Here is a 13,098-nt window from a genome sequence, read left to right as displayed (position 1 = left end):
TATCGAAAACTTGTAGCAGCTTGCCAAACAAAGGCTAAGAGAAAAGAGAGAACGGGAATAATTGGCATTACATCGACAATTGGATCAGATATTGCATAAGCCTCAGGTAATTTTCCAAAAAAGGGATTATTTGAATGAATAAAGGCATCATCTAGAAAAATATTGAACATAACTGGCATTTTTATTCTCCAATAAAAATTAGGGGGGGTAAAGCCAGAAAAGTCTTTGATTGATCGAATCGATCGAAGCTCTTCGACAAGTTTGACCGAACTTGGGGTTGGAAGGGATGATTCTTTCATACATACAACATTTTACACAATCTAATAGAAAATGATCAATGAATGGATATTCTTGTCACTTTTTCTATTTCTCCTATCATGTCCAATTCCATCAATAACCTATTTTGTTGAAATATCCACAAAATTTTTTCCCCAATTGAGATCTGATCTAATGAATCTTGGATACTAATGGGTTGACAAAATTTTTTGATATAAGTATTCATTAGCGTATGAATATGGAAATAGGAGCCAACAGTTATCCCCCCGATCTATATGATACCCCCAATTGTCAACGTTTGCCCCGGACAGGAATGGACCCCCTTCCGCCACCCAAGAGCCAATCTGAAAAGAGGTTACCGATTACACAATGTTCTTCCAACAATTCCGCGATGTCTTTGCTTGGACATACTCCAAGATGCCAAGATTAGACCCCTCTATTGTCGAACATCATATCGACACATGGCCTGATGCCTCTCTAGTAATACAGAAGCAATTACCTTTACACCCCTATAAAGCCCCAACTATCAAAGCTGAAATTGAGAAACTCCGCCAAGCTAGGTTTATATATCCCATCACATACACATCATGGGTATCTAACCCGGTCCCTGTTAACAAAAAGCATGGTACCATTCGGGTATGCACCGACTTCAAGGATCTCAACCAAGCATGTCTCAAAGACAACTTCCCTACTCCTTTCATCGATCAAGTTGTCGATGCTTGCGTCGGTCATGAAGTCATGTCTTTCATGGATGGGTTTTCCGGTTATCATAAGATCTGAATCCGCCAACGGGACCAATATAAAACTGCCTTCATGACACCATGGGGCACCTTTGCCTACCGTGTGATGCCATTCGGTTTGAAAAATGTGGTCACTACCTTCCAGCGTGCTATGTCCTATGTGTTCCACAATCTGACTAGGATCATCCTGACCTACCTTGACGACCTCACGGCCAAGTCCCAAAAATGCACAGACCATTGACAAGATCTCTGCACCATCTTTTTACGCTGTTGGAAAGACAATATCTGCTTGAATCCACTCAAGTGCGTCTTCTGCATCACGGCTAGGTGCCTACTTGGATTCATCATCTCTTAGAAGGGCCGTCGATCCACTTAAAGTGAAAGCCATCCTCGAGCTGCCCCCTCCTATGAACCGGCGCCAGCTGCAAAGCATCCCCAAGGGAAAGCCAACTTTCTCTATCGGTTCATCCAAGATTACGCTACTGAAGCACACGGGTTATTACTTCTTTTACGGAAGGACATTATCTTCCAATGGGATGATCAAGCGCAACAGTCTTTCGATACACTTAAGAAAGTGTTTACATCCACCCCCCTCATCTCCCTACCCAACTTCAACCGTGACTTAATCCTATATATTTCAGCATCCATTTATGTCGTTGCAGACATGTTAGTCCAATAGGGAGAAGATCACCAAGAGCACATAATTTATGACATTAGTAAGACCTTGACAGGACCACCAATGAATTACAGCCATGACGAGAAGTTGGCCTTGGCTTAGACTGTCAGTCCAGAAACTTTGATACTACATTTTGCTTTGCAAAACCACATGAATGGAAAACTCAAACCCGATGCAGTACATACTAGGCCGACGACTTATCAACGGTAAGTTCGCACGATGGGTCATGATCCTCTAGGAATTCGATCTTGAGTTTGTAACCCCCAAAAGCAAGAAGGCCATGGATCTCACCGAGCTCATCACAGACCTTCCCACTGATCGAGCTAGCCCCCCCACTTAATGATCAATTCCCAGACAAATATCTCTTCATTTTCACTGCTAAAGACCCATGGCACAGAGACATCCTTACCTATCTTCGGACACAGAAGTTGGCTAATAAAGATTCATATGATAGAAATCTTTTCACTTTGTAAAAGGAAAGAGAAAGGGAATAAGTTGGAAAATCCCCTACCTTATGATGAACCAGAATAAATCCTCTCCCTTATGGTCGAGCCTGCTTACGCATCCTAGAGTACATCCCTTTGATAGGAATCCTAGTGGTCGCCAGACCCCCTTAAGAGTGCCCTACACCACCCACTGAAAAGAGGTAGCAGCTTGGCAATGCCTAGGGTTTCCCAAAGGTGAAATCATGGTGGGAAATGAGGATGCGCAAGCAGGGCTCGACCAACGGGAGAGGCTTTATATAGAAAATGTGTCATAAATAGATGATATCATATACAATATGTTATATATGTATTAACTGTATGAAAAGTGTCACAGGAATGACAAGGATAGTTATGTCTTGCCCCAATATATAGAATAAGTAGATGTGTAGAGTTTGTGTACTACCATAAAGGATCTGTCATTGACTGAGGACACTGCTTCATTAGTAGATAAGGTAGGTAAAACAAAGTATTTGGATGTTTCTAAGTCTTAAAAGAAGGCCATCTTTGGAAAAGGGTATGCAATAATGAAAATGATAGGATATTTAGTAGTCGGAGGAATTGGTAATCACGAGCAAGGGTCGTGGCAAGTTCCAAATGTTTGAAAGAAACCTAAGGGTTTGGGCATAGGTACTGACATGAAGAATCCTTCAGTAAGCCTCACTGATATACCCTCTAACTATGTGGGTCCTGTGATAGCCCAATAGACCACTTATTCAGTTGCTGAAGTAACAAAGGTCCCAATGGTAGAATATTTGTATATTACCATACACAATAAATGGGTTAACAAAGGCTCAGGAGAAGGCGGAATAACAAAAAGGGAAAACCCGCGAAAAGAAGTTCATTCCACTGATCCTCCAAGTGAGGGAGATAAACAACGGGTCACCTCCTCAGTAGGACATTCTCATCCCCCACCCGAGGAAGGATGGCTCACCTGAGGTAGGAAGGTGAGGAAGGAAATGAAAAAGAAAATGAAGAGGGTTATAAGAAAAGGAAAGATGAAAGTGAGCCCTCAAAAGAAGATATAGATCCTAAGAAGGCATGGAAAGAAGAAGAGTATAAACCATCAAGTTCAATTCCTCACCATATGAATAGTGAGTCCCTACCGGGCCTTTGGTCCCTTTGTTCACTTTGTTTAGGTAAACACAGAAAGGAAGGTGACTTCACGCCCCAACCATCACTTTCTTTAGGCATATGATTCTGGTGGACTTCCTCAGCATCACATTAGCCGCCCGGGCCCGCCATTTCTATATTTCCCGCCTTACTAAAAGACCCATTCCCTTCCCCAGATCTAATCTAATGAATATTGGATACTAATGGGTTGACAAAAAATTTGATATAAGTATTCCCTTTCTTGCCATTAGCAAGAACTTGCTTCATCTGCATATCATAGGGGATCTTAACAACTGCTTCAAATACGGTATTGGGAAGCACGAACTGTGGAACCTCAATATCCACAGGTTTTTTTGCCAAGTGAAAATTGGCACATACAATACGTCCAATGGCTTCTCGGGGATTTTCATAACCCTACTATGCAAAAATGGGATATGCATTCGAAATGGATGTTCGAGTTATGATATGTATCATGGCCAAGACGGAAATTAACCGAGTCATCTTTTTCGCCCATTCATAAGTATTTCTATTTTGCATGGTTCAATTATTGGTTCCAAATCATTTTTGGGGTGAGAGTAGGTAGCTATCATAGTTACCTGTCAAAAATTATTCTACTATATTGATTCAACCAAACCTAAAAATAAGAAATCGGAAGTCTCGCACCAGGAGAAGAATGAAGGGGAGGAATAGCTAATTCCTGAACATGGAAAACACTTTATTATTCTGTTTCAATTGTTTCGGTCGGAGAAAACAACCTACCTATTCTTTATTCATTCATCGAATGATAAATTACTACAAGTGAAGAAGATATACGATTGAAATGATGAAAGATCCAATATTTAAGAATCGTATCTAAGACGACTGGAAAATTTGAAACAAGACCAGATATGATTCGTTCATTATGGGCAAATCCATAACTTTTGGAGATCGAATCGATCATCAGTTCCCAACCATGGGGTGAATGAAACCCAATACATAGATCGGTTGCTAAAAGAATTAGAAAAGCTTTCATTGTATCGCTCAAACTATAGAAGAATTCTTGGATCCAAGAATTGATAATAGCGAGTTTATTCTTACCCAGAATGATATAAGCACTTATAAAAGAAAAACCTATTAGATTTGTTAATAAATGTGATATTATCTGGATACAATCTTCATAGTACATTTCGACCAGTTGGATCGTTTCTTTGTGAATCTCTATACGAAGAGATTGTGAATTTGTTCCCAAAGAATCTTCCACCATTCTTTCTAACAAGAATAGTTCTTCTATTTTCTCAAATCTTCCTAGAGCATTTTGTTCCTGGAGATAATAAAAAAAAAATTGAGATCTAACCGTATTCCACCAATTTGTAATCCAAGGCTCCAAACCCCTCCGTAATGAAATAGGAATTACCCAAGGCAGTACTACTAAACATGCGAGATATCGTAGGGAAGCTGATGCTTTATATTCGGACACTTCCAATTCGTGAATCGCTAACGAACCTGATTCACTTGTCAGTTCTGTCTGAAATATATACAAAGTACGAGTGATAGAATGAGGTATGGGATCCATAGATTGATCTATTGCGTAATTGTTTGATCCCGATCAAAAAAATATACTCGAGAAAAAAGTAAAAGGTTTGTTAAGCCGCTTGTTCCCTCCGGGGGGCAAGGTAATTCAAGATTTATTTCACTCCCTTGCACTAGGAAGCGCAAGCCCCTCCGGGACCTTGCTTTCCTAACATCAAGCAAGCCCCTACCAGTCCTTGCTTTCCTAATGTCAAGCAAGCAATAAATTTCAATTTACTTATTGGGTGGGGGGGCGTTGGTCGAGCCCTCTCCTTAATAGTCAAGCGTTCGTACCTCACCCTGCCGGGGGCATGATGGCCTTAAAGTGGTAATTTTGCTAGTTCAAGGGTAGCCTATTAAGTAGTGGTCAAATCCACTAAGAAACCTAAGTCACGCATGCATGGGAAATTCAGGTCAGTAGGTCTGGGACCCACGTATCATTTGGACGTAAAATAACTAACATGCCATCTCCAAATAGGGACATACAACAACAACTTTAAGTCTGGCATTGGATTTCCCCACGTTAAAGAAATAATATATATATATATATATATATATATATATATATATATATATATATATATATATATATATATACTTGCAGAACTTTATTTTCAAAGCCTGAAGGGTAAAACTTTGTAAAACAAAAAGGCTCATATATTTTAAAATGAAAGGTGGTGGAGATTGTATAATATACATATAATACTTCCAAATTAAAATAAACCTCACATACGAGAAGTCGTCTTTTCTTGTGAAAAGGAGGAAACAATTATGTAACCGTCTGCAAATTAGTTTTGTAACCATTTCTAGAACAGTTAGAGTAGGGGAAAAATAAAGGGCAAAAAATTTAGACATGGGCGAGTTTGGAGTCCAGTGTTTATAATTGGGTATTGTAATCAGAAAATCTTTTCAAAGTCTGAATAATATGTTACAGTTTGATTCCAACTTCTGGTAGTTGCAGTGATGTTTTCCTCTTTGTGTTTCATTCTTTCATTTAATGTTTTTCCTCTGGGTATTGTAATCAGAAAATCTCTTCAAAGTCTAAATAATATATTGTAGTTTGATTCCAACTTTGGGTAGTTGCTGTGATGTTTTCCTCTTTGTCTTTCACTCTTTCATTCAATGTTTTTCCTCTAGGTATTGTAATCAGAAAATCTCTTCCAAATCTGAATAATATATTGTAGTTTGATTCCAACTTTGGGTAGTTGCAGTCATGTTTTCCTCTTTGTGTTTTCATTCTTTCATTTAATGTTTTTCCTCTTTCAACATGAGTGTAATGAAGCTGTCGTCGTCCTTTATTCGACAAATTTACCAATGTTGTCTTCTCAGCATAGAGTACTTGCAAAACTTATTTAAAGAATCCTTAAAGGGCACTCCACCATGTTGTAAATTCATTCACATCTTCTTCGCCTTTCAACATTCTTTCTACAGTAGTTATGCTCACATTTTTAATTTCTTGTGTATAAATTTTGTCATCTTTATTTTGTTCAAATCACTCTTTTAGTCCAAGACCTTGCAACTCTTAGAGTTTCTTTGGCCATTCTATTTTGGAAAGCTAGGGTTTTTAGAATTATAATTTTTGGTTGCAATCCCTCATGGCATGTCCTTCTGGCCATTGATTTTAATAATTCCCATCAATCTTAAGATATCTCAGGAAATGGTTCCTTGATAGCCAAGAATTGTCTCTGAGAGTTACAACATATTTTGGCACCGTTGTCAGGAATAGATTAAAAAGATTTCCTTGGGTTTCATTAAGATTTTGAGTTGATTCTTGAAGTTGACAAGATTCAGCAGTTGGTCGTATATTCTCACCCGTGGTTTTTACTTTGAGATTTTCTTTTATGGGTTTTGAAAAATACAAATCTCTGCATTCTGCTGTTATGACAAGTTTATTCCAGAGAAAGAAAAATTAATTGAGTTGTAGACAAACCCTTGAAGGTCCTATTTTGTTTATTTTGTTGGTGCTCTTGTTTATGATATTTATCTTTCAGATGAGGCTTTTGATTCCTCAGTAGATTCTCCAATCTATGACTCCTATAGTTTAGAATATGAATATTTTATTGCAGATTTCCAAGAAAATTAACTTGCACGAAAATGGAAAGAAAATTTCTTGTAACAACCTTTTCAAGGAAAGCCCAAAGGTGAAGAACTGAACAGTTCTTGTGGCTGCCATGTCCAAGAAAATAGTTGTCAACAGACTATTCAAGAAGAGGTAACTGAATTTTTTTCTCATCAATTCTATGACGTAGTCGCTGACGATATGACAATTTTCTTTGGTCAGTAGTAGATGTCATTTCTGGGGTACATATCAAGTTTTTTGTATGAATATTTTAGATGGTGCACACCTGTTTGGATTTTTAAATTTCAGAAGCATGGAGGTATAAGATTCAACACTCAAATGTGGGATTGGTACCACTGGAAGGTGGATTTCACTTGAGTAAATTCACCCATGTTATAGGTAGGACCTGTACATAAATAAGCTCAATCAATGAACATTTTATTTCTAGTTTCAGTATTTTCAGTTTACGAATAAAGGAAGCAATCCAAATTGGAGCAGGTTTTGGGGAGATTTTATATCTCAGAGTTTTCAAAATTTTGGACTCCATGCCCAACCAAGGCTACTAATCTATGTTTCCTAGTGCTTTTCAATCAAAGTTTTGGGCCCAGTTGAAGCCAGATGTTGTAGCTCAATCCGACACAGCGAAGAAGTTCCAGTAAAGGACCTCATTGTTAGTATCATCATGTTTTGAATTGGGATTTTCCACCTTGTGTTCGGGTCCTAGGATGATTATAACAATTTTTTATTTCATGGTGGTTCTCCCAACATTTTAAATGAAATGGGGTGATCCTTGAATTTTTTTTCCCTTTGAAAAATCTGGTCAAATCAACCCTGAAGGGAATCTTTTAAAGCCCGTCGGCCAGACTAGCAAGGCCTAACCCAAAGGCATCGAGGAGAATTGACCTTGTGACCTCCCAATCAGCAAGGTACTTAACAATGGGGACTCGACCAGTTGAGCTAACCCTTGGGGCTTTGATCCTTGAAATGTTAACTTGGTCAGAAAAATTATACTTTGTAGCTGGGTTTTTTCTACAATTAAGAATTTAGTCTTCGTCTAGGACATGTCAATTCTCAAGCCTATTGAGGTTGGACTTGTGGTAGACCCCACCCGCCATGGATTTATTTTATCTCTCTGTATATCTTGATGAAGTGATTATTCTTGATGGTAAATAGACTTTCAAGGCCAGGATAATTCAGATAAAAGGAAAAACAGAGAACTTTCATGAACTATGTGTTCATTGTTTTCCATTTTCTCACATTGTTGATATTGAACTTGTGGGGAAAGTATGGGACAAAAGTGCGAAGCTGCAAAAAATGATTATCTAAATCCAAATGGATACAACGGATTTATGGTGTTCTTATCCCATCCTTTCTTTCTGGCATGACTTCAATTTTGAATAATATAAGAAAGCATATGCAATGGCATCTCGTATTTTACTGGACAAATTTGTTGGGATACATAAAGTTGTATTCCTATTAAGTGATGGAAGGTGGAGTTTTAATGCACCTACTATGGAAATTTTTATAAGTGTTGAAGATAATGGAGAATATCCTAGAATAGGTAGATTTTGTTCATGTAGCCTCAGGATAGGGATTAATTTCTATTTTTTAGGATGTTGTTCTAACTTCCCTAAAACCATATTCCATTTAATGTGTAATGTTGATGAACAATGTATAGCGTTCTGTAGAGCCAGACTCTCCTAGTTCAGACTCTCTTTCGTAGAGCTGACCAGTGGGTTTTATTTTAATACAAACATTGCCATTTTTATCATGGTATCAGAGCGTCAGGGCTGAGGAACTTGTACGCTGGCTGGTGGGTGGTTCTTTGAACCAAGATCATCATAGTTCTGAAGCAAATAACTGCGACGATTCTGAAATCGTCGCTGGAAAGGCGTGTACCTCTGCGACGAGGGCACTGTAGCACTTCGCACAAATTTTTCGTCGCAGATCATCGCAGGGAAGACATGTACCCCTGCGATGACATTGCAGAACAAACAAGGACTTATGTGATGATAAAGGAAAGCCAATAACAAGGTTGTGGTTGCGTGAGGAAGCTAAGAACAAGGTTGTAGCTGTTAGAGAAGCTACATGGGGAAGCCAATAACAAAGTTGTAGCTGACAACAAGGAGTTGTCTGGAGGCTGACAAGGAACCCACGGAGATCTGCGCGTCTACTGCGAGATCAAACAATAGTGATCTGTCTATGTCACGGATCTGGGGTAAATTTAACATCTTTTACTTGTCGATTTTTTTTTTTCCTAAATTGCCAAGATGAATAACAACACATTTGAAGCATGCATGAACGAGCATAACAAGCTTGATGGTTCCAATTATGAAAATTGGAAGTTTAAGATGCAGACTCTGCTAGAAGTGCAAAGTGCTTGGACGATTGTGAATGGGGATGAGCCGAGGCCCGCGGTTGGATTAGCATCGGTCCCAGATTAGGAGAAACGAGAAAGCAGAGCAAGGACAATGTTAAAGATATCAGTAAAAGACTGTATTATACCACACATCAGAGAAGGTAAGTCAGCTAACGAGATTTGGGGAATTCTAAAGGAATTGTACGAGATCAGAAATTCAAATCGTCTTTTGTTCCTCAAGAGTAATATATTGTCCATGAAGATGGAGGAGAATAAAACAATTGCTTCATTCATAGCAAGGATCAAGGATTTGAAAACCAAATTATCAGATATTGGTCATAAAATGGACGATACAGATCTTGTGACCATTACAATGAATGGTGTCACTGATGATTTGCAGATGTTCATCAATGGGATCAATGCCAGAGAGAAGATCCTGCATTTTGAAGAGCTGACAAGTATATTGATGCAGGAAGAAGAGAGGAGATCGACTCTGAAGCCCTAGAGTGCCGATCTTGCATTGATGGTGAGGAAGAACTTCCACAAAGGGAAAGGAGGTCCACAACAGCAAAATGGAGCAAGTTGACAGAAACGGCCAAATCTAACCCAAGGTATGCACCCGAATAAAAACTACTCTGAAACAAAATGTTTTTATTGTGGAAAATTGGGTCATATTGCCAGGGAATGTAGGAAAAGGAAGTATCATGAAGAACAACAGAAGCCAAAGAGACATGCAGGTCATCTCACGAATGGTGATCAGGTGCATAATTTAAGGTTGTTCATGGCAGATCCTGAGGAAAATGTTGATGCAGATATCTGGTATGTAGAGTCAGAAGCATCAACACACATGACAGGGAACAAGCACTAGCTAGAGGATTTTAAAGAGATCAATGAAGGAGCACAGATTTACCTAGGAGACGACAGAAATCATCAAATCAAAGGATGTGGGAAAGTTTCTGTCATTCTACCTGATGGTAATGTCAAACAAATTTATAATGTAATGTATGTGCCTGCCATAACTAAGAACTTGATTACTGTATCAATGATTACAGATCAATATTTGAAAGTTGAATTTTTAAAATCTAACTGTTACATTAAGGATCTGTTAGATGGAATGAAAACAATTGCTACAGGAATATGAATAGGAGGATTGTACAAGTTGGATGTGAGACCTGCACCAGTTCGAGCATTGATAGTAGCGAGCCTGACTATAGAGGAGCTTTGGCACCAGAGATTCGGCCACATCAATTACAATGATTTGTTGTTACTACAGAGGAAAGAAATAGTAAGGGATCTTCCTATGCTAAAGCAAGTACATAATGATTGTGATGCTTGCACTTTAGGAAAAATGCATAGAGAATAATTACATGTTAGAGTAGAAAAGAAACAGAGTGATATACTGGAGTTAGTGCACACAGACCTTTGTGGTCCCATGCAGACAAAATCATTAGGAGGTGTAGTGTATTTCCTACTATTTATTGATTACTATAGGAAGTTTTCTTTGGTGTATTTCTTAAGTAAGAAGAGTCATACATTCGAATACTTTAAGTAGTTTAAAAATATGATTGAAAGAAAAACAAGGAAATAGATAAAAATTCTCCGTTCTTATCAAGGGGGAGAATATAGGAAAGATGAGTTGATCAAATATTGTAAAGATCATGGAATTTTGTAGCAATTCACAGTACCCCATACTCCACAGCAGAATGGAGTAACAGAAAGGAAGAATAGAACTCTAGTGGAATGTGCTAGAAGTATGCTTAAAGGTAAGAATATTTCAAATGGCTTTTGGGCTGAAGCAGTGAATACTGCGGTTTATTTAAAAAATAGGAGTCTTACAAGAAGTCTTCAGTTTAAAACTCATTTTGAAGCTTTATATGGATATAAACTTGTAGTAAAACACTTAAGAATATTTGAATGTAAAGCATTTTCCTGTTGGCATTATGAGACAAGTATTGTCCTTGATGGCAAATCACACTGATAACAAATCATAGTGCAGAAGGATAGCAGCAAGGAATTGATGATCAGTCTACAAGTATGAAGAAAAATAGATACACGCTGGTTCGCTATGTACCAAGTCGCGTGTACACGCTGGTTGGCTTCAGTAAAAGCGCGTGTATGTGGAAAACTTATCTTTGGTCCATGGCGGTTATTCCTTGGAAGTTGTGCCTATGGTTTTGGACCTTGGCGTCTCGGCAGATGTGTTGATCCCTAGTTTTGAAGTTGATGGTATTGGATTTCTATGGTTTTGGCTCTTGGTATTGAACAAGGCCTAAGGCTATATAAGGAGAAGGAAATCATGAGGCAATGTATCTGAAATGTCTTGAATATCTGATGAAGTATTAGATCCAGTATGCAGGTTATTGGGTGATGGTGTATTGCTTGATCTGAGCTAAGGAGAGATCTCATCGGTTGATGGAAAACAAGATCTAAGGAGAGATCGGGATCAAATGGTTTGAAATGAACTATCTTTATATGGTTGATTATGCGAATTTCTAGATCTGCATACTGACGCAATGTTATGTTCTGGGTATAACTGAAATCTGGTACAGCTGCAAGTTATGAAAAATTATTTTTAGATCTGTACGCAGGTTGTCTTCGGTAAAACCGCGTGTATACGCGGGTTTCCTTCATAGTAGTAGCGTATATCTTTTGGAGCTTGATTTTTGGGTTGCAGCTGGATCTGACTGTTATTGCAGAGTTCTGTAGTTTGCTCTGCGTTCTGGTGACTGTGTTTGACAATGTTTCAGTGGTTCAGTGATTCAAAGATTGATGATGCTAGTATTGGTTGTTTTATATGATTTGTGAATGAATCATGGTCTTCAGATTGTAATGTTGTGCTTCAGGAGTATCCAATCTGAAAATTGATGAAAAGTGGTACCTGAAGGAAAGAAGATTGTAGGCCAGCACCTACGTACTAGTATCTTAGCTAGTACAAGAGCAAAGGGGGTTGGAGCTCCCTTCCAAGGAAGTTTGGAGAACGAGAGAAGGTTGTAGCTTTCTGCAGGTTGTAGCCTACGTACTGGTATAAGGCTGCACCAGTACAAAAGATTGTAAACTGAAATTCTTATTAAAGAAAGATAGAGACGACTTGCAGCAGGTGGTTTTCACCCACATTGGGTTTCCACCTTATATCATGGTGTTCATGTGTGTGGCTTTTGTGTGATGATCTGTTCTGTTATATTGCATCTGTTTACTCTAATATGGTGAATAATGACCTGATGCACTTAACTGAAGATAAACTAACTGAATTATAAGTTTTCTGGTTATACGCTGTTTTCTTTAGACACAGTAGCGTGTACACGCCGGTTCACTTAACTAAAGTAGCGTATATGTTTCTGAGCATTGAAAAAGTTTTATTGATCTGATAATACTGATTCACCCCCCCCTCTCAGTATTATTTCCAACAATTGGTATCAGAGCAGGTCCTTCAGATAAGCTTGATCGCTTGAAGGTAGATCGTTCATCATGAGCAACTACGAGAGAGAAGCATCAATCAGGCCACCGGTTTTTGATGGGACAAACTTCAATTATTGGAAGGTAAGAGTTACTGCCTATCTTCAATCTCTTGGCACAGAAGTTTGGGACATCGTAGAGACAGGCTATGCTTTTCCTTCAGCTACTCCTACAGATGCAGACGAGAAAAAGAAGTATGAAACAAATGCAAAAGCAGTCAGTACCCTATTAGGATGTATATCTCAATCGGAATTCATGAAGGTAATGCACTATAAATCCGCAAAAGAGATATGGGACAAAATTGTCACGAGCTATGAAGGAGATGAACAGGTAAAGCATGCCAAACTTCAAACTCTCAGGATTCAGTATGAGACTCTCAAGATGTATAATGA

Source organism: Pinus tabuliformis, chromosome 3_1, assembly GCF_031772625.1.
Source record: "Pinus tabuliformis cultivar Carrire ecotype Pingquan chromosome 3_1, CPIR1, whole genome shotgun sequence".
NCBI lineage: Eukaryota > Viridiplantae > Streptophyta > Pinopsida > Pinales > Pinaceae > Pinus > Pinus tabuliformis.
This window is presented reverse-complemented; position numbering follows the sequence as displayed.